Raw genomic sequence first — 22680 nt, 5'->3', positions numbered from 1 at the left:
CTTCGGGGGTAGCGCTACATGTCTTTATCTTAGAAGTCATTACTCTGGCCCATCCCATCCCGCACCTCATTATTAGTCAATGAGGTTGCCCATCGCAGTCAGCCCATAGAGAGGTGCAAGAGGGGTCAAGCTAAAGCATCAGACAGCTCCTATGATAATGTTAATATTTACATAATTGAAAGTCCCAAGTTTATGGCACCTGGTAAACTCTAGAAGAAAACCAAAGCCCTATACTGTGTCATGGTCTTGGTCTGGAAGGATTGGAGGCCAGTAGCTATAGCAGTAGAGAGGCACCCACTGACAAGTTGAATGAGTATACAGTAAAACCTTGAATTGCAAACATAATTTGTTACGGAAACATGCTTGTAATCCAAAGCACTTGTATATTAAAGCAAATTTCCCCATAAGAAATAATGGAAACTCAGATGATTTGTTCCACAACCATTTATTCATAGGTACTTCAGTTTACAGTCCATATAAAAAGATTATAGCAATGTGATAGGTTGTGTAACCATAAAATGTCCATCCACAAATGGAAGCCTCCACAGGGGGATTAGAAGCAAAATCCAGCAGGAGCCACAGAGTATAAAAGAGAAGAGATGTGCCTCTATGTGTAGCAATATGTTGCTAAATGTTGTACCTTTATTAAATGTAACCATATTGCTACACTTAGAGGCGCCTCTCTTCTATACTCAGTTGTGATATATCAAGACATCGCTTGTATTACAAGTCAAAATGTATTAAAAAATGTAGCTTATCTTGCAAAACGCTCTCAAACCAAGTTACTCTCAAACCAAGGTTTTACTGTACACTGTAGAATCAGGTCACCTTGGCGGATGACACGGCTCATCTAAGGTGCTGAGTCTAAGTACGAACCAGTGTTCACCAGAGCTTCTGATGGTGGAGATGTTTTTTTCTCCATGTTAGTACCAGGTCACAGTCCTCAGGATTGCCCCACAAGGATGTGAGCAAGCCAGGGTCCAGTAGCAGATATAGCAGGTAGGGATAAGCAGAAGTGTAATTAGTAAACAAGCCAAAGGTCGGTAATGAGTGGTTTTAGGTTCAGGTTGAGATTAAGCAGAAGCATGGTCAAGGAACAAGCCAAAGGTTGAAAATGAATGGTTGCAGGCTGGGATCAAGCAGAAGCGTAGTCGAGGAACAAGCCATGGTCAGTAACAAGTAGTAGTAAAGATATGGACAGCAGCAGGAGTCACATGAGCGATATTTGTCCTGGAGAGTGCACAATAATCTGGCAAACAGGAAATGCAGAGACATTGCTTAAATTAGAAAAGTTCATGAGAGGAGCAAAGAGTTCAAAATTCAAGAGAAATAAGGTTCATGGTAGGAAAATTCAAGGAATTGGACAGGTAGTTGTTGAGTATCTTAGGTTGCTCAATGAGAAAAGTTACTGTCAGGCACAGCACAGGTCCCAGGTTGAAGTCCAGGCACCTCTGGATGACCGTTAACCACTTAAAGACCAACCACTGCGGTTGTAAAATAGAGCGATCGCGCATGACCGCGCAATTGTCAGTTGAAGTGACGCAGTGCCATATCGGAAAAATGGCCTGGTCATTAAGGGGGCAAATCCTTCCAGTCCTTAAGTGGTTAAAGAGAGACTGATACTGTGCCCAAAAAAAAGCCGGTGGAGAGCTCAGAGCATATGACTGGTGTAACCAGCATATCTAACCAGTGTTGCCTGTGGTCTCCCTGCAGCTGTTTCTCCATCTATGCTCTGTGTGGAGACAGCCAACTTGGTAGCCACAGGGATTTGCTTCCCCATGCCAGGTCCTACAGTAAGAAGAACAGTGAGCAACAGTGAGAAGTTAGAGGCAGAAGTTTCTTTTAGATCTTAACCAATTGCTGTCCTTAGGCCATTTTAAAATGTATTGGAATTCAAGTGGTTAAAACCATCATTTGTATTCAGCCAACTGTTCAGTAAAAGTGAAAACAGCAAAAGCAGCTCTACAACCATCCTGTCACTTTTATGGAACACCAGGCCCCCGTCATCACCCGCAATAGTTCCTGGGCTCTCCAGTTCCTCCGGGGGAACCAGTAAGCTGTCCCAGTAGTGAGAACATCTATGTACGTAATGGAACTGCAAGCAACGAGTATTTTGTCATTTCCAGTGTCAGTTATTTTGTGCTTTTGAAATTCAACACTTTTGGGAATGTACCCTGCTATCTTGATCCCCTGTCTAAGAGCTTGACGTTCTAAATAGGTTTCTACTTAGCTAAGACTTACATAGGCTATGTAGGATTCTTGCATTCACACAATACAGTTCTGGGCCTTGGTGAATAGCCATTTGAGTGCTGACTGCTACATTGTGAAGAAGCAAGGTAAATGTTACAGTGCATCCGGAAAGTATTCACAGCGCTCAATTTATCCACATTTTGTTGTTACAGCCTTATTCCAAAATGGATTAAATTCATTATTTTCCTCAAAATTGTACAAACAATAATACCCCATTTTGACAGCTTGAAAGAAGTTTGTTTGAAATCTTTGCAAATTTATTAAAAATATAAAAATATAAAAATCACATATATACATAAGTATTCACAGCCTTTGCCATGACACTTAAAATTGAGCTCAGATGCATCCTGTTTCCACGGAACATCCTTGAGATGTTTCAAAAACTTGATTGGAGTCCACCCATAATAAATTCAGTTGATTGGACATGATTTAGAAAGGCGCAAACCTGTCTATATAAGGTCCCACAGTTAACTGTGCATGTCAGAGCACAAACCAAGCCAAAAAGTCCAAGGAATTGTCTGTAGACCTCCGAGACAGGATTGTATCGAAGCACAGATATGGGGAAGGGTACAGAAACTTTTCTGCAGCATTGAAGGTCCCGATGAGCACAATGGCCTCCATCATTTGTAAATAGAAGATGCTTGGAATCACCAGGGCCCTTCCTAGAGCAGGCAACTCGGCCAAACTAAGTGACCAGGGGAAAAGGGCCTTAGTCAGGGAGGTGACCAAGGTGACTCTGGCAGAGCTCCAGCATTTCTCTGTGGAGAGAGGAGAACTGCCCGGCCAAACCAATCTATTAACATTTTATGAGGAGGTGAGCTGCCATCTAGATAAAGGAAGGCCAATAGACGTGGTGTACCTGGATTTTGAAAAATAACTTTACACAGTTCCCCATAAACATTTACTGTACAAAGTAAGGTCGGTTGGCATGGACCATAGGGTGAGTATATGGAATGAAAACTGGCTACAAGGGTGAGTTCAAAGGGTAGTAATAAATGCAGAGTACTCTGGAATAGTCAGGGGTGGAAAGTAGGGTCCCCCAGGGTTCTGTGCTGGGACTAATCCTATTTAATTTGTTCATAAAAGACCTGGAGGATGGGGTAAACAGTTCAATCGCTGTATTTGCGGACGATACTAAGCTAAGTGGGGCAATAACTTCTCCGCAAGAAATGTTAACCTTGCAAAAAGATCTCAACAAATTAATGGGGTGGACAACTACATGGCAAATGAGGTTTAATGTGGAAAAATGGAAAATAATGCATTTGGGTGGCAAAATTATGAATGCAATCTACTCACTGGGGGGAGAACCTCTGGGAGAATCAAGGATGGATGATAGGCTCAGCAATGGCATGCAAGGCCTAGCTGCTGCTAACAAAGCAAACAGAATATTGGCATGCATTAAAAAGAGAATTAACTCCAGAGATAAAGCGATAATTCTCCCACTCTACAAGACTCTGGTCCGGCCTTAGGGTTCTTTACTGTAAGAGCAGCAAGGATGTGGAATTGAAACAAAAACAGAAAAATTCTGCGCTGTCTTAGATGGTAAGCAGCTACAAACCCAATTGACAAGTGGAAAAAACAAACAGAACATATAAATGTAGCGCTAGAAATAATACCAAGTGATATGAACACCGTGTGTAAATTAAAATAAACATGTATCTGTGAATACATATGACAAAGGGATATGAAAAAAAATATCTCTATATTGACAAAAAGTGTGGAAATAGTCCAATGAAGGTAAGAATGATGATGATCCCCTAATCCAAATGTGAAAATGAATGTGAAGAGAAGAGGAAGAAGCCGCCACCATCTGGAAAGAGGCTTACCGGAAATGTTGAACCCTGAGGAACATGCGTTTAAAAGGGTCAATCAGGCGTGATACAAATCCTGTAGGGCCATTCATCAGCTGCAGCTCTTAAGCGACATCCAGCACTTCAAGGCATGACGCCCGGAAATAAAAAATTAACAATCTTTGTATGAGCCACATTAAAAATATGGGACGCAGAATTAAAAAATGGGAACATATCCACCATGATGGGACCAATGACCCCATTATTTGCCAATACAGAATTTCCACCCTTAGAAACCACAAAATACTTAAAATGGAATATACTGGAGAACGCAAGGGTGGCCCAGATTCTAGTGGAAGGGAAATTACCAAAAATGCAAGATTTGGGTCCTGAACATAAACATAAATGGCTACAATACCAGCAATTAAAATCATATTTTGCAACAAATATAGTATTATCTTCAATAAATAGATCAAAAAGTAAATTTGAACAAATTTTAGATGAACAAAAATCAACTAAAATATTATCTAAGATATATGGCTTATTACTCCCCTCAGAAAAGTAAATAGGGAGATCAATTCATAAAACATCTATAGCAAACAAGTACCAAGAAATAAATTACAAAATAGCAATGATATGGTATTGGAGCCCAGTAGCATTAAATAAAATAAATAAGAGAAAAACAGATATTTGTTGGAGATGTAAGGTCGAAAGGGGGACTATGGATCACATTTAGTATAGTTGTAATTTGGTAAGAAATTTCTGGGAAAAGTTTAATGAAATATACTGAAAAATGTCGGGGGTAAAGAGGAAGCTAAATATAGATATTTCATTGCTATCTTTGATCCCAGACTCAATAAAGAACATCAAGAATTATATTTTTCATCATATGACAACGGCAGCTAGAACAATAATAGCTCGTAACTGGAGAGTAAATAAAAGCCCAAATATAGCAGATTGGATATGTGAAATTAACGAAATACAATACATGGAAAGACAGATAAGAGAAGAAGGATATATAATTAGTCAAATGCCAGAAATATGGCAAAAATGGGATGAATTTCAGCTCTTGGAAGGAATAAATAAATATATATAAATGGGAAATAAGGAGAACTACGAAGGGGAAATGTAAAGGAAGCGGAAAATGGGAGAGAAACAAGTGGGAGATGTGGGTTTTTATTTTTATTTTGAATTTTTTTGGATGAATGGATGTGAGGATGAATGGATACGGAAGACAATAGGAGTATAAGTAAATAGATGATGAAAGGTATATTGTTTTAATGAGAAAGTAATCAGTAGATACTTATAAAGACTCAGTACGTCGAATAATTAGTGGGAATAATGTATATTGCAACTGAATCTTGTATAATTGTAAAAGCGTTTTGTATTTGAGAAAGATTAATAAAAATAAATTGAAAACAAACAAAAATAGGTGTGCCAAGCTTGTAGCATCAAAAGACTTGAGTCTGTAATTGGTGCCAAAGGTGCTTCAACGTATTGAGCAAAGCTTGTAAATACTTATGTACATTTGATTTTTTCATTCTTTATTTTAATAAATTTGCAAAGATTTCAAACAAACTTCTTTGTTTAATTGTATAATTTTGAGCAAAATACTGAATTTAATCCGTTTTGGAATAAGGATGTAACATAACAAGATGTGGAGAAAGTGAATACTTTCCAGATGCACTGTATGTGTTACACCAGGGGTGCCCAACCAGTGGCCCGCAGAGCCCTCTGATGTGGCCCACAACCTCCTGCTCTGGGATGGAATAGAATAGAATACTGTTATTAAAGGTAAGTTAAGTGCACCTGCTGTAAGATAAGTGCACCTGCGGGTTACCTGCACTGATCCATAGGCCCCTTTCAAACGGTTAGTATGACCCAACTGGACCCTCCATTCATCTCTAAGGAGTAGCAGATGTAAATGGACTTTGAATGTCCGTTTACAAATGCCTACTTCCAATCCGATCCACAAAAAAAAAACGGTAGAGTTGGCTGCCATCCACCAGCTCCGCTCATTGTGGCCCGCGACCAGTTACCAAGTAGCTTAGTGGCCCTCGACTTTTTAAAAGGTTGGGCACCACTGTGTTACACCATACACAGAAGTTGGGGCATTATGCTGAGCACTGAATTGGGGTGGCGAAGGAGTGAATGGAATATGAGTAAAATTTGCTGTTGCCGCCTGTAAAACACATTCATTACGTTGCCTAATATAGACAAAGCACAGGTTTTCTTTCATTTGTAAATGTTCTTATATTCTTATTTGGTAAGCTGATTAGCTGAATTGGAATTTTTGTTTAGGGGTTCTTCACTGGCAGATTTTTATTACAGGTTTACTATAATCAGTAAAACCTTCCGGAACATGAATGGCTTTTGGATATGGATGTTCACATTCCTATTTAGATTTTAGTAATGGCTACTGTTCCAGCTATAACGAAGCTTTGTTATGTAACTTGAAATATGGTCGCAGTGTCTTAATTCATCATTCCTCATTTTTTTATAAAAACGCTTCAGGCCTTGTAACCTCCTCCTCCACCTCCGGTACACTTAACATTTACCTAAGAATGGATATAACGCCACAAGCTGAAACATGAATATTTTTAGAATAGTTGGTTCACAGGAAGTTATGTTTGCTCTTCACTCAACCCACATATCATTAGCATCACCCTGTGACAAGCAAGAAATGTCCAGAAATAGGAAATAATGCTATTCAAACCTGAGATACATTTAACGTGTAAAAACGTGCATCTAGAAGACACATAATTTTCTTTAATTATAATATTTAGACAATCGAAAGGTTTTCTTACAGAATACTAAATGGCAGGAAAATAAATGTTTTCTCTCTTTATCTTTCACAATTATAGAATTATAGGGGCAGATCCACTGAGCAAGTACGCCGGCGTATCTGATACGCCGGCGTACTTTCAAATTTCCCGCGTCGTATCTTTAGTTTGAATCCTCAAACCAAGATACGACGGCATCTGGGTAAGATCCGACAGGCGTACGGCTTCGTACGCCTTCGGATCTTAGATGCAATACTTTGGCGCCCACTGGGTGGAGTTTGCGTTGTTTTCCGCGTCGGGTATGCGAATTAGCGATTTACGAAGATTCCACGAACGTACGCGCGGCCGTTGCATTCTCTAACGTCGTCTGTAGTCGGCTTTTTCCGGCGTATAGTTAAAGCTGGTATTTTGCTGCGTATAGATAGACTTGCCATGTTAAGTATGGCCATCGTTCCCGCATCAAAATTTGAAATTTTTATTTTTTTTGCGTAAGTCGTCCGTGAATAGGGATGGACGTAACCCACGTCTAAGTTAAAAAAATGACGTCCTAGCGACGTCATTTAGCGCAATGCACGGCGGGAAATTTCGGGACGACGCATGCGCAGTTCATTCGGCGCGGGGACGCGCTTCATTTAAATGAATCACGCCCCCTAATCGCCGATTTGAATTCCGCCGCCAGAAATACACTACGCCGCCGTAACTTACGACGCGAAATCGTTGAGGATTCAAAATTCCGCCAGGTAAGGTACGGCGGCGTAGCGTATCTCTGATACGCTGCGCGGATGTAATTCTCTCTGGATCTGGCCCTAAGTCTATTAAGACTCATTTATCCAGATCATGTATGGTATAGCTAGTAGAAGTTAGTCACATTCAACAGGATGCAATGCCTAATGCCACGTACACACGATCGTTTTTCATGACGAGAAAAATGCAATTTTTTACATTGGTTGTGAAAAATGGTCGTGTGTATGCTCCAGAGCAGTTTTCTCTACGAGAAAAATGGGCGTTAAAAATTTAGAACCTGCTCTATTTTTTCTCATTGTTTTACACGTCGTCGTTTTTCACATCGTGAAAAACGATCGTGTGTAGGCGTTAACGTAGGGGGAAAAAGGCGCATGCTCAGAAGCAAGTTATGAGACGGGAGCGATCGTTCTGGTAAAACTAGCGTTTGTAATGGAGATAGCACATTTGTCAAGCTGTAACAGACTGAAAAGCACGAATCGTCTCTCACCAAACTTTTAATAACATGCGGTAACACAAAATCATCAAAAGCAGCCCAAAGGGTGGCGCCATTAGAATGGAACTTCCCCTTTATAGTGCCGTTGTACCTGTTGTTGTACATGTTGTTGTTTGTGTGTATGCAAGGCAGGCTTGAGAGGAATCACGTCGTGAAAAACTGTGTTTTTTTTCAATGACATTAATAACAGTCGTGTGTACGCGGGTTATGCCTCATACACACGTCGGATTTTTTTGTGTGTATGCCCCATCTCAGTTTTTCCGTTGGAAATTCAGACAAAGTTAGAAAGAGAACATGTTCTCTTTTTTTCTGACGGCAAAAATTTATATCGGAAATTCGGTTCGTCTGTATGGAACTCCGACAGAGAAAAGACACGCATGCTCGGAAACAATTTGACGCATGCTCGGAAGCATTGAACTTAATTTTTCATTGTATTGTTGTACGTCACCGCGTTTTTGACTGTCAGAATTTGGTGTGTCTATGTGTATGCAAGACAGCTTGAACGGAATTCTGTCGGAAAAACTTGTCGAAAATGGCATTTTTGTGGGTTCTAGATGTTGTCGAAGGCCCCCACACCTGTTAGGGTTGATTGTTCCCGGGGCTTTTTTTCTCAGAGAATAGATGCAAAAACTCCCCCCTTTTGAGTCACCCCTTATCTCCACCCCTACCAACCTCTGAGTACCATCCCATGATTCTCCCTGGTGTGGAGTGTCGTGCTCGCCCCCTCCCTTGGACTACAGGAGAGTCAGGATGCTCTCTACGTTGCAGTTAGAGAAAGGAGCTGTGTGTTAGTGGGCGTCCTGACTCTCCTGTAGTCCAATGGAGGGGGCGAGCACAACACTTCACACCAGGGAGAAAGTCTTGTATTACTGTGTGGAGTTACAGACAGAAGAACAGCAAGTGAGGATTTCTCAGAAAAAATAAGGACATTTAAAAACAAAATTGAAGGATGAGGTAAGTGAAGGAGGACTGCACTAAGGTAAAGGAAGCTATTTAGGAAAAAAAAAGTGTACCTTTACACCCCCTTTAATTTAATAGTGCCAAGGGTCTGTGATTGTATATTTGTCAAAAGTGGGAAAAGGTTAAGTGGGAAGGTGGCCAGATGCTGGCAGAGTTGTTTCAGGTGAACCTGGATTTTGGCCCTGCATTGCCACACCTCAGGAATTTTAACTGGTTGCTATAGACACCAAGAACATTCCCTTTGGATCTTGAATAAAATAAAACCCAGCTGTTCTTTGCAAAGATTGTGCCTCTGGGACTTTCATAACTCCATTGTTTTGCACAAGTACAGAAATAGCTAAGGGGTTTTCTAAAAAAAGTTAGCAAAGAATAGCAGCTAGGCCAGCCTTCAAATCATTAACTATGTGTCTTAACAAGCAGAGCAGTGAAACTGTAAATGCTAGAACAGGAGAGGGCTACGAGAACTACTACATACCCAGATCATTTAGCTCTCCAAACTGAACCCAGGCCACTTCTCTTTGGATGTAGCTAAATGCCGCGTACACACGATCGGTTCGTCTGATGGACCGTTTTCATCGGACGAACCGATCATGTGGGCCCCATAATTTTTTTATCCAAAAAAAACTAGGAACTTGTTTTAAAATTATCTGATGGTTAAAAAAACAGTAGAAAAAAACGATTGTCTGTGGGCACGTCCATCGGTTAAAAATGCATGCATGCTCAGAATCAAGTCGACGCATGCTTTAAAGCATTGAACTTCATTTTTCTCAGCACGTCGTTGTGTTTTACGTCACGGCGTTCTGACACAACCGTTTTTTTAACTGATGGTGTGTAGGCAAGACTGATCATCAGTCAGCTTCATCGGATATCTGATGAAAAAATCCATCAGACCGTTTTCATCGGATGAACCGATCGTGTGTACAGGGCATAACTCTAACAAAGCCGTACCCCCAGGATTTATAATAATGGGAATGGCACAAATGAATGGGAATGGCACAGATGAATGTGAATATGTCTATTATTATGTTACTGGGTCAGGTTTGGAAACGTGCTGACGTTTTGCTTGACAGTCCGAGTGGACGGGCGTTCGTTTAAGCCGGCCAGCTTTATTTTATGCTTCTATGTGATCGATCTTTTGTAAGTGTTTTATCTCATTAAATTTTACACTTTATACTACGGTATTTCACTATTGTGAGTCCCATTATTTTTTGGGTATCCCATGCATCTGGTGACATCTGTGCCTTGAGGATCCATTTCCGTACGCGGCGTATTTTGCCGCGTTTAGTTTACTTATTTTTTTTCACAAAGAATTTACAATGGCCCAGATTCAGTAAGCAATTGCGCCTGCGTAACCATAGGTTACGCAGCGCAATTGCTGACTTGCGCCGGCGTAACGAGTTCTCCTGATTCAGAGAACTCGTTACGCCGACTGCAGCCTAAAATCTGCGTGGCATAAGGCTCTTATGCCACGCAGATTTTAGGCTGCATTCTTGCGTTGACCGCTAGGGGGCGCTCCCATTGTGGTCAGCGTATAGTATGCAAATTGCATACTTACGCCGATTAACAATGTTGCGCGGGCCATGCGTACGCAAGGTACGGAGTTTCCGTACGGCATCTTTAGCGTAAGGCTGCCCCTTCTAATAGTAGGGGCAGCCAATGCTAAAGTATAGCCGCCGTTCCCACGACGTGAAATTTGAATTTCACGTCGTTTGCGTAAGTGATTCGTGAATGGCGCTGGACTCCATTCACGTTCACTTTGAAGCAAATGACGTCCTTGCGACGTCATTTGCCGCAATGCACGTCGGGAAAGTTTCCCGACGGAACATGCGCTCTACGCTCGGCGCGGGAGCGCGCCTAATTTAAATGATTCCCGCCCCCGGCGGGATCATTTACATTGCGCGCTCTTACGCCGGGCAATTTTGCCGGCGCGCCCTCGCAATTTACGGAGCTACTGCTCCGTGAATCGAGGGCAGCGCAAAATATTGATTTTGCCCTGCGCCTCCGCAAATATAGCGCAGATCTTTTTGAATCTGGGCCAATGATGTCTATTGCCGAACGCCAATGCCGCCTGAAAAAAAGGGTCCGGGACTTGTTTTCAGGCGGCAGGCGTACAGCGTTTATGAGATGTGAACCATCTCATAGACATCAATGGAAATTCTCCCCTCCAGCGGCACGGGCGTCGCGCTTCAGGCGTTTTGTCGCCTAGGTGTGAATGCAGCCTAAAGGCCCGGGCTGGGGTTTACAGCCGCAAGCCATCTTTGCTTGCCATCTGGTAAGCCTGCATTTCTTGTGGTGTCTTCACTTTTGGTGGTGGATTTTTTCAACATTTCGAATTATCATTTGAACCACTGAAGAATTGACTTCAATTGTGTTTTATCTTTGGACTTCACTGAACACATGATTAAAACAGCTGTCATTGCTTCATTTAATATTTTTTGTCACTTGTTTAGTTTATATAGTTTTTTTAATTTATTATAGCGCAACTACATTTTTTCTATTGGAGAATCTTGCTTGATGAAACCTTTAATTTGGGCTTTTACCTCTCTTCCATGATTAAATAAAGCCATGTCTTCTATTCTGGTGCCAGGAAATGGATTTAGCATTAATCCCCTGTAAATATAGCATACAATTGTCACTCATTCAAATGGAAGTGGTTAATGGATACAAAGCCAAATTATCTACCCAATATTTTTATTTTTTTTATTTTATTAGAGCGTTGCCTAGCAGTAAAATATTATTAATACATGAAATGCACCCTACAGTTGTTTGTTTTATGAAATACAAAATTTTGGCTTGTCTTTGACACAGGTGCTTTCAAGTGTCAAGAGATACTAACTGTGTTTCATCTTAGAAAACCAAAGGACACATACATAAATCTTTGTCTCCTTCATTGTCTTAAAAAAATCAAATAAAAATCATTATCTCTCTGAATTATTTGCTCACAAAACAAAGCTTACATGCGAACATAATAATAATAATTACAATTACATTTTCCTGTCAAAATATTGTCATTTTTCCACCATGCAGCCATAGCAACTATCATCAGTTTATAGAATTTCTTCACTCCCTGCTTCTATAATTGGCTGACTGCCTCTCTCTGGATTCTGCACAACGTTTTACAGAGGGCAACAGGAATGAAGGCCAATCTCAATAGGCTGTGTGCTTTTCATGTCAATCTTAAGCCTCATACACACGATCGGACGTCAAACAAACTTTCTCTTGGATTTTTGTCCGAAGGTCACACCCATAGCATACACACGCTCTGACTTTTTCGGCAACAAACACGAACGTAATGACGTTTCAACAAACTGACGAGAGTTCAAAAGAGGAAGTTCAATTCTCCGGCGTCACCCTTTGGGCTCCTTCTGCTAATTGAGAGTTAGTAGAGGTTTCGTCTGTGTGCATTCGCGATTTTCAGTTTTGTGCAATTTTCTTCGTTTCTGAACTTCCGTTCGTCAAGCAGACATGTTGCGCAATGGGGTTGTGCTAACTTGACCCACAAAAAAATATATAAAAATATGGCTGATTCATATAACCAAAATACACTAATCCAAAGTAAAGACATTTGTTTTTACTCCGTCAGTATCACCAGCAAAGCAGCTTTTAGTATTCTCACATTATAAAGAAGAAGAGAATTAGGTGGATTCAGAAAGACTTAGGCTGGCGTATCAGTAGATACGCCAGCCTAAGTCTGAATGTGCGCCGGCGCTAATTTAAGCGTATTCTGGTAACCAGATACGCTTAAATTAGGCTCAGATACGAGCGGCGTAAGTGTCTTACACCGTCGTATCCTAAAGTGTAATTTGTAGGCTGACCGCTAGGTGGCGCTTCCATTGCGGTCGGCGTAGAATATGTAAATCACTAGTTACGCCTATTCACGAACGTACGCCCGGCCGACTCAGTACAGATACGCCGTTTACGTAACGCATTATCAGCCCTAAAGTAATTCCATCAAATAGATGGAATAGTAATGTTAAGTATGGCCGTCGTTCGCCGCGTCGAAATTTGAAAATTTTACGTCGTTTGCGTAAGTCGTCCGTGAATAGGGATTTACGTCATTTACGTCCACGTCAAAACCAATAGGACCGTGCAGCGTACTTAGCCGCAATGCACACTGGGATATGTACACGGACGGTGCATACGCTGTTCCAAAAAAACGTCAATCGCGTCAGGTCAACCCAAATTAACATGAAACACGCCCCCTCAGCCTATTTTGAATTAGGCGCGCTTACGCCCGCCGCATTTACGCTACGCCGCCGTAACTTAGCAGGCAAGTACTTTGTGAATCGTGTACTCGCCTCGCTAACTTACTGCGGCGTAGTGTAAACACGATACACTACGCCGCCGCAAGGATAAGCCTGCCTACCTGAATCTAGCTAATAGTGCGCTGCTTTTCTTGATTTTAGAACTTGCCACATCACTAATGTGCTCTTTCAAATACGAACGCTAGTTCTACCAGACAGAACGCTTCCGGCTGGTCTTTGCTTCTGAGAATGTGCATTTGTACTTTGTACAAAAATCTGATTGCTTGCTGTACACACGGTCGGACTAGGCACCATCGAACTTATGTTGACGTAAAGCTTGTCCGTTTGCAGACCAAACTTTTTGTCCGATGAAACCCCGAAAAAGTTTGTCCGATTGAGCGTACACACGGTTGGACTATTTTGAAAACTTGCTAAGTTTGAAGTTTGTTGGCAAAAAGTCAGACCGTGTGTACGGGCCTTTACAGGCTTCTGTAATCATTCAGATTTCATTGCAGGTGCAGTTGGCCTGCTTCTAGCTGGTGTTGTATTTCCATAGGCTTGTATGGGGGTAGAAGCAGCTTTGAGGTGAACAAAAGTCAGTTGACGCTAGTACTAAGACACCCAATATCTTTAAGTTAAATCAACTTTTGAGAGTTACATCAACTTTTGATCTCCGAATTCCCTGCAGCTCCCACTTGTCATTACTGCTGACCTTGCCATCACAGCTGTCTCCTGAAGTGCTAGGAAGTCAGCAAGAGGAACCAGAGAGAAGTGGCAGAGGATTCTGGAGATCAACATGGAAGCAGGGGCGGACTGACCATCCGGGCTCTTGGGCACTGCCCGAGGGCCCCATGCCAGTAGGGGGCCCCATCAGGGTTGCCAGCCTTAGTAAAACCAGGGACAGTATGTAAAAATCTGTGTTTTTTTACATATGTCCCTGAAATGTCCCTTACCGACATCCTTTTGGTCTAAAAATCCCAAGATTATATCTGCCCTGCCTCTCCAGTACCTTCTCAGTGTGTGTATGTATACTGTGTGTATATATATGTATACTGTGGGGCAGATCCACGTACCTGCGCGTAAGAATCCACCGGGCGCACCGTATCTAAGATACACTACGCCGCCGCAACGTATTTTTTTTTTCGAATCCTCAACGAACACGGCGGCGTGGTGTATCTTTGGCGGCGTAAGGGTGCGGAATTCAAATGGATGTAATGGGGGCGTGTTTTATGCAAATACGTAGTGACACGATGTAAACAACGTTTTTTTTTAACTGCGCATGCGCCGTCCATGGGGGTATCCCAGTGCGCATGCTCCAAATTAAACCGGAACCAGACGATGCTTCCGACGGTGACGTCATTCTGCGCAAATCCCTATTCGCGAACGACTTACGCAAACAACGTAAAAAAATCAAAATTGGATGAGGGAACGATGGCCATACTTAACATTGAGCACGCCACCATATAGCAGCTTTAACTATACGCCGGAAAAATCCGAACGAAAACGACGTAAAACTAAGGCCGAGTACTCACGAGCAAACATGTCCGTTCGAAATGTCCGACGGGCTGTTTCCGGCGTACAAGGCTGTTTTTTCATTTGGCCCGCTGGCTTGTACACACCAGCGGACGATATTTCCCTGCGGACCTGAACGCGTGCACGTAATCCACGTTTGACGTCACTATAAAGGGAAAGGCCAAAGTCAATGGCGACGCCCTCTGTTCCGCTTTTGCTAGTTACGGCTTTGCTCGTGTTAGTGAAGGTTTGGTTAGAGCTGATTCGCGCTTCTCGGTCTCCAGGCTTTAGCAGGTAGTATTTTCTCGTTCAGTGCGTGTGCTTGTGGGTACGTAGTTGGCATTCGGGTACAGGCGTGCAGTTCGTTCTGCTTAGCAGATTCGTACTGTGCGTTCGTATCTGTGTGTCGTGCGTTCTTTGCAGGTACCGCTGGATTTGATTGTGCTTTCTGTTGGAGTGTGTTCTTGACTGACCAGCCGGCCGGTTTGAAGCCATGATGGAGCAGCAGCGTCAATTTTCGCGAGTTGGTGCTGTTTATGGGATGGCTGCTGGATATGTTCATTATTCCAGTACTTTGGCCAGAAACAGGGGGCGGAGGCGTTTCTGGACCAAGAATTGGTTGCGCCAGCGTGACCAGTTCTCTCATATGCCTCTGCTTAGGGAAATCCAGGAGAATAATCCTAATGACTATAGGAATTTTCTCCGCATGACGGACCCCGTATTCAACAGTCTGCTGGAACTTCTGTCCCCCTATATCACGAGGCAGGACACTGTGATGCGCCAAGCCATCACGGCCGAGCAGAGGCTTATTGCCACGTTGCGGTACCTGGCGACTGGGAGGAGCCTGCAGGACCTCAAGTTCTCGACAGGCATCTCTCCGCAGGCGCTTGGGGTCATCATACCGGACACGTGTGCTGCCATCATTAAAGTTATGCACGAGGAGTATATGAAGGTAAGTTTCCTCATTTTAACCTCACAATGTGTCTTTAATAATGTGGCAAACTAACTTTTTATTTTATTTCCCAGATATGCTGTGTGTTTAACTAACGTTCCCTTTTCTCACTATGCATGTTGATATCAGCTTTTACATGTTCTTTTTATTTTGGCCTACCTGCATATTTTGATCTTACCCAATATTAACCTGTCCAGCATGCTATCTTCGGGCCAACCCCCACCATGCCACTTTTTTTTTTTTTTTTCTAAAAACAGTTTTAACACCCCCCACCCCCCCTTCAAAGTGTTTTTGTCCCCATCAGAGGGCTGTGGAGTCTCTTATTAATTAAGTGGGCCTATATATTTGTGCCCCGAAATTCTCCCTTCATAATTTGCAAATGCTATTTTAAAAATGTAAAGTTGCACAAGGATGCTTGTAGGATTATGTTTGCAATGTTTATGTGCCAAAGTACTAAATCTCTTTTTTTGTTTGTCCCCACAGCTACCCTCCACACCACAGGAATGGCAGTCTGTGGCTTCCCAATTTGCCGAGCGGTGGGATTTTCCTAACTGCGGTGGAGCAATAGATGGGAAGCACGTCCGCATTGTGCCCCCACCCCACTCGGGGTCCTACTATTATAATTACAAGGGTTATCATAGTATCGTGTTGATGGCGGTGGTGTCGGCACAGTATGAGTTTCTATATGTGGACGTGGGGAAGAACGGCCGGATGTCAGATGGGGGAGTGTTCGCACGGACTGATTTCTATGATCGTCTCCAAACTGGTGGTCTGGCATTGCCACCAGATGAAGATAATGTGGAAGGACTTCCGTTTGTGTTCCTAGCGGACGAGGCTTTCGGCCTTGGACCTCACCTAATGCGGCCTTTTCCCCAGAGGACCCTCACCTTAGAGAGGAGTGTGTTTAATTTTCGGTTGTCCAGGGCTCGGAGGGTAGTCGAGAATGCCTTTGGGATCCTCAGCAACCGGTTCCGCCTGTTCCTGACATCGATACATTTGGCGGAATATAAATTGAACACCATTATATTTGCCTGCTGCATTTTGCACAATTTTCTACGCAGGCACTCCCAGACGTACCTAGCCTCCATGGGCTCTGAGGCAGGACTACCCTCAGAGAACATTCCTGGCCTGGACACTGGTCGCGCTGGCTTGGCCCCCCAATCTGCTCGTGAGGTACGCGACAAATATGTTGAGTACTTCATGGGTCGGGGGGCCATTGCTATGCCAGATCATATTTCTTTCTAATTCGGCCCCCAAAGAAAGGAATATTCTCACAACTAATAAATAATTAGACCATTGGACTTTATACAGTTGTTTGTCATTACTGCTTTTTCTCTATTTTTCTGTCTTCCAGGTTATCTCCAAAAATCGTGCACTTCTAGTGCCAAATTTACTTACTCAGATGTATTAACTAACCACATTTGCACATTATTCACTCATCTACAAACTGGGTATTCAGTCTAGAAATAAGAAGCCACTCATTTTTCTGCTTTTGATGTCTCATATTTTTTTTTTTAGTTTATTCATTTTTTAACAAGAAATGTGTATTTTTAGGCAGAAAACATTTCCTGCAAATTCTTGAGACAAAATATTGGCTTTTAATTATTTATTTTTTTGTCTTTATTGACAGTGATTATCAATAATAATGATCGAAACACAATGTAAGAATAATTTCACTGAAACTATACGCAAGAATTTTTGGGCTTGTCATTTGTTTGTGTCTAATTTTTTCAACAAGATTTTAACACAACACAAAAATTTTTTAATTTTTTACCAAAATTAGTTAACTTCTTTCTTTAGGTGAGATTTATTGTTCGTTTTGTGATCTGAAACTGGAAACATTTACAAACCAAAAAAGATCAACACCAAACAAAAATTAAAAAAAATAACAGCAGTCAGTCATATGGATGGTGTGCTTTCACACTGGAACACGCCAAAATTTCTAAATGCACACATTCAGTGCAAACTCGCCAAATGTCATTGGTTAAACAGACAAATGGCCACATGTGCTATCTGACATCATGGGTGATCAATGTCTGTGTTTTGTGGGAGCAAACCCTTCCTCTCAACTACTTGAGGATCGAGGAGGGGTTTGTACCCACAAAGCACAGACAATAGATAGTCTGTGATGGCAGCTAGCACATATTGGCACACTGTGTGTGCATTTAGAAATTTTGGCGTATTATAAAGTACAAAAATTAAAAAGGGTTTTGTGGGCGGGGGATGGGCGGGGGATGGGCTTCTGTGGTTCAGTCTTTGACACGGCCCATCATGTCCATGATATTTTTGTAATTTTGGTTGATGACTAGCATCCTTTGTCGCATGTTCTCCATTTCCGTGCTACACTCTGAAATGACATTTCGCACATTCTGCTCCATGACTAGCATCCTTTCCTGCATAATGTCCATTTCCGTGCTGCACTCCATTAGTTGCTGTATAATGATAGAAGCACTTGCACGTGAAAAATGTGCTACTCCATCTTGATCCCCTAAAAAGAAACAAATTGGCATTCAAAATATGTAAATAATTTCCAGCCTATCTGCATATGTTTGGCCCTATTAATATAGGGGTGACACTGACCTGATGGCCTGATAATTTCCACATCCCCAATTTCTTCATCTTCTATCACTCCTCCTTCTTCCACCACCTCCCCATCATCTTCTATCACTCCTCCTTCTTCCACCACCTCCCCATCATCTTCGACTCCTCCTTCATCCATCAATCCACCTTCTTGCAATTCGCCAAATTGTTCTTCCGCCACTTGCCCTTCATCTGATATAAATTCTAAGTCCAAAATAACTTCTTCCTCCTCTCTTCCTTCCTCCTTTCTTCCTTCCTCTTCTCCTTCCACATCCTCTTCTCCTTCCACATCCTCTTCTCCTTCCACATCCTCTTCTCCTTCCACATCCTCTTCTCCTTCCACATCCTCCTCTCTTCCTTCCCCAGCCTCCTCCTGCTCAACATGTGGAGGTGTTTGATTTTCCGGGTGTCTGGCCCTCTCTGCCTCCTCCAATTGCTGGCGTCTTCTTTCCCCTATAAGAAATAATAAAAAACAAAAGGTATACTCATCAGCACACAGATATTGGATATCATAAATCGCACACATTGCATAGACGATACATTTATGATGATTTTTGGTTGTTTATTCTTTCAGCAATCCTCCATTTTTGGCGTAGTTCTAGGCCAAGCTCTGATCCTGCCCCTTTTTTGCAAAGAAGTGACACAAATGGATGTCACCACAAAACATTAATTCTCGTCGACCCTCCAAATAAATATACTTAGATTTTTGAGACACAGGTGCTTTGCATTTCAAGATGTTAAAACATCAGCTTTATTTGCATTTTGGAGAATGAATCTTGTTTGCCTGTCACATTCACTCAATTTAATTTCTGTGATTTTGCTAGTCAACAATGTTGGAAAACCAAGTTTGGGGCCAGTCAGCCATGTCCAGGTGTGTTGTTCCTGGAGTAACGTCACATTTTTGCAAAACAATGTCATATTACGCGTGTTTACTATTTCACAAAATTTGTTTAAGGTTGTTATTTGACATAAACACAATACAGTATCTACACGTGTTCAAAAGTACAAGCAGGCCAAGGAGGCAGATGTGAAAAAATACATGTCAACACATTATTGCAGACATTTCCCCCCCCCCCCTTAAATAATATGGACTTACTTTTACGCAGAATTTTTAGTATCTTCTTCATGTGATGTGGCTCCCTCAATTTTAAATCGGACCAACGCTTCCGTAGTTGCTCCTTTGACCTGGTGACACCAAACATTCTCCTCATTCTCCTTGCCACCTTGTCCATTATGTGTGACTTCCTACGGTTCGGTGTTTTGTAGGGCCCACATTCACCATCATAATCCTTCCTCCTCATGATGTAAACCAACTCCACCATTTCTTCGAACGCCATATTAGTGGCTTTATATCTTTTAGGCCTGGATCGGGACGGTCCAGCCTCTGTCCCTTCACTTGCGCCATGAGAGCTCCGTGCCCGCTCGTGTGACATCGCCATCTTTCCTTCCCACAGAGATTAGGGGCGTGGAAACGAGGAAATGTCCCGTCAGGGGCGGAGATGAGGGCGGGGATTATTGCATATGCGGAGTGTCGCGAATGCCAACAACGTATTGACGTACGTTACGCGGAGAATATTCGCGCGATTCCAGAACCTACACAGTTAACGCCATATTTACTTTTTCAATTGATTAGGGGCATGGCAAAGGTGACGAGGGCGGCGTTTCATACATACGCGGAGTGTATAAAAGGCGCTTGACGTGATTACGTAGGTTACGTGTTAATTCAGCGAGCGGAAGAAACGAGGATTGTGAGAGAGGCAGGTAAGAAATTTAAACATGGGATCAGCAGCGGGCTCTAAAATGTAGAGCAATGGGATGGGGGTTTGGTCTGTTGGTTGCACAGTTTTATTAAGCTATTATGTCTCTTGGATACCAGAATGTGATTTTCATACCCAAATGCTTTTGTAGACATCACAAAATAGAGAGATCAAAAATGCTGTGACTCATTATCAATTATGTAGGGTGTATTCAGATCAGGCCAAGTATTGTTCTGTGTTGGTTGGACAGAGGTCATTAGGAAGTTTCTTTCATGTAATCAATGCTGAGGGGCAGGATATCTACACATGCAATAGTGGCTTGATGAATGCTGTCATTTGTAATAATTGTGTATGGTTGTAGATTTATATTATTTCCTGCAATGTAACCAAAGGGGCGGCATGTATAAAAAAAATGTTAGCTAAAACCAACCAATGGGGCAGAGCTGGCCAGCATTTTCTAAACAAGAGACACTGTGTTTGTATTTCTATATAGGTACTACTTTTTAAACAACATATTCTATCAATGTAAATGCTGAGGCTTTTTTTAATTGTGTTTTTGGTTTCTTTTTATTTTTTCAATCTAGAAAAAAAAAGAGTAAATCCTAATTTCCCAATGGATCTCCTGCAGAGCCAAGACATTATCCAGCATTTGCTGGATAAATTCAGGGAAATGCCCATCCTGTGGGATTCAAAGCAGGACCATTATCATAACAAGGACGTACGAGCGGCAGCACTTGAACAGCTAGCAGCATACATGAGGACATGGGTGCCAGAATGCAGTGCCAACATGGTGAAGGATAAACTTGCCAACCTCAGGGGCACATATAGGAGAGCGTACAAAGCTCACCAAAAGCAGCTAAGATCTGGAGCAGCAGCAAGACCACCAAAGGAACCCAAGCTGTGGTATTACAACCAGATGTCATTTTTGCGGGATCAACTGGAAGGCAGGGCATCAATGTCAAGTCTGAATCCCAACCTTTCCTCCACGCTACCTCCCAGCGGGACTTCCCCAGATCACCACAGCCCTGCAGAGTCGGATGAAGAGGGCCTGGCTGACAGAGAGGCAGATCTGCGCCTCTACGATGATGAGGTATAGTAGTTTCATAACTAGTTATGTAATAATCTTAATTATTGTTTGATTCTTGACTTGATATTGGTTAATAAAATACAAGCTGGGAAGTAAAAATCTAAAATCGTGGGCAAACAAATAGGTGTCAGGGATGACAACTGCAGGGGTCAGAGGGTGAGTCTGTTTTCAAGTTTAAATTCAAGGCAAAAAATAAGATTCAAGCATGAAAATGTGAGTGAGTATATTCCTAAATATATTACAACATGTCCCTTTTTTTAACACAGGAAGAAGAGACCAGCCAGGAGGTGGCAGATCCTCTCCTCACTGTCAGCCAGGACGAAGGGGTCAGTGGCAGCCAGGAGGAGGCCGGGCCCAGTGGCGTTCAGCAGCTCCCCAGGACAAGCACCACCAGCCAGGCTCCTCCCCTTTATATTAGGCCACCAGGCCGTAAGAAGAAATTGGGGGCAGTGGAGGAAGCCAGCCTGAAAATGATTCAGGAGGCGAGTGCCATCATGAGGGCCCCCCTCAACCCCACTGAGGCCTACAGTGCCTCCGTGGCACATGACCTCAATAAAGGCACGGAGGAGCAGAGGCAATTGGCCAAGGGCATCATCAACCAGGCCCTTTGGTGGATGCAGAGGGAGCTGCTGACCCCAGACACTGGGCTATGTGACCCGGCCCGGCTTGCTGAACATCATACTCCTGCTGCCACATCATCCCCACCTGCAAGGGCCCAGGGAAGACCCGCTGGAAGGCAGCCTGGAAGGAAGGTTGCAAGGAAGAGGAGACGTTGATGCCCTGCCTTCCATTTGATCCCCCACAAATGGCATCTTGTTTGGACTACCACAGCTTGGGTTCCTTTGGTTATGTGCTGCTGCTTCAGATTTTATTTTGTGTGCTTCCTGAGGTTGGCTAGTTTATCCTTCACCATGTTTGAAATGCAAGTTTGCATGTATGTTGCTAGCTGTTCAAGTGCTGCCATTCTGTTTTTGATCCTTTTTATAATTTGCTCAAATAAAAGCCTTTTTGTTGATTTGAAAAACGTGCCTATTGTTTGTAATACTGTGGGTATTATTTTAGGCATCAAACATTACAAACAAATAAAATGTTTAATCTAAACTATTCACTAACTCATGTGGGGGGGGGGCATTTGGTGTGCCAACATGGTAGACAATTTAAACAACCTTCAAAAAAATCATGTTAAATATACAAACAAAAGCTAAATCAAAACTATTTCCTATTAAAATATTCTAAATGGTGACATAACTATAAACACCTAAAGAAAGTGGGAAAGATAACCATTAACCTCCCTGGCGGTCTTCCCGAGACTGACTCGGGGTTTGATTTTCCTGCTACGATCGGTAACCCCGAGTCAGTCTCGGGCTCGCCTCGCTGAATCCACAGGCACTTTTTACTTACCTTGTCCCTGGATCCAGCGATGCCACCGCGCTGTGTGAGCGAGCGGGACCTCGCTCGATTCACATAGTGCTTCCGTGTGACGCCGATCTCCGTTCCCTGCGACGTTACAACGCACGGGGACGGAGAA

The sequence above is a fragment of the Rana temporaria genome, chromosome 7 (genome assembly GCF_905171775.1).
Source record: "Rana temporaria chromosome 7, aRanTem1.1, whole genome shotgun sequence".
NCBI classification, from domain to species: domain Eukaryota; kingdom Metazoa; phylum Chordata; class Amphibia; order Anura; family Ranidae; genus Rana; species Rana temporaria.
The sequence above is the reverse complement of the archived record's forward strand: the minus strand, read 5'-3'. Positions refer to the sequence as shown.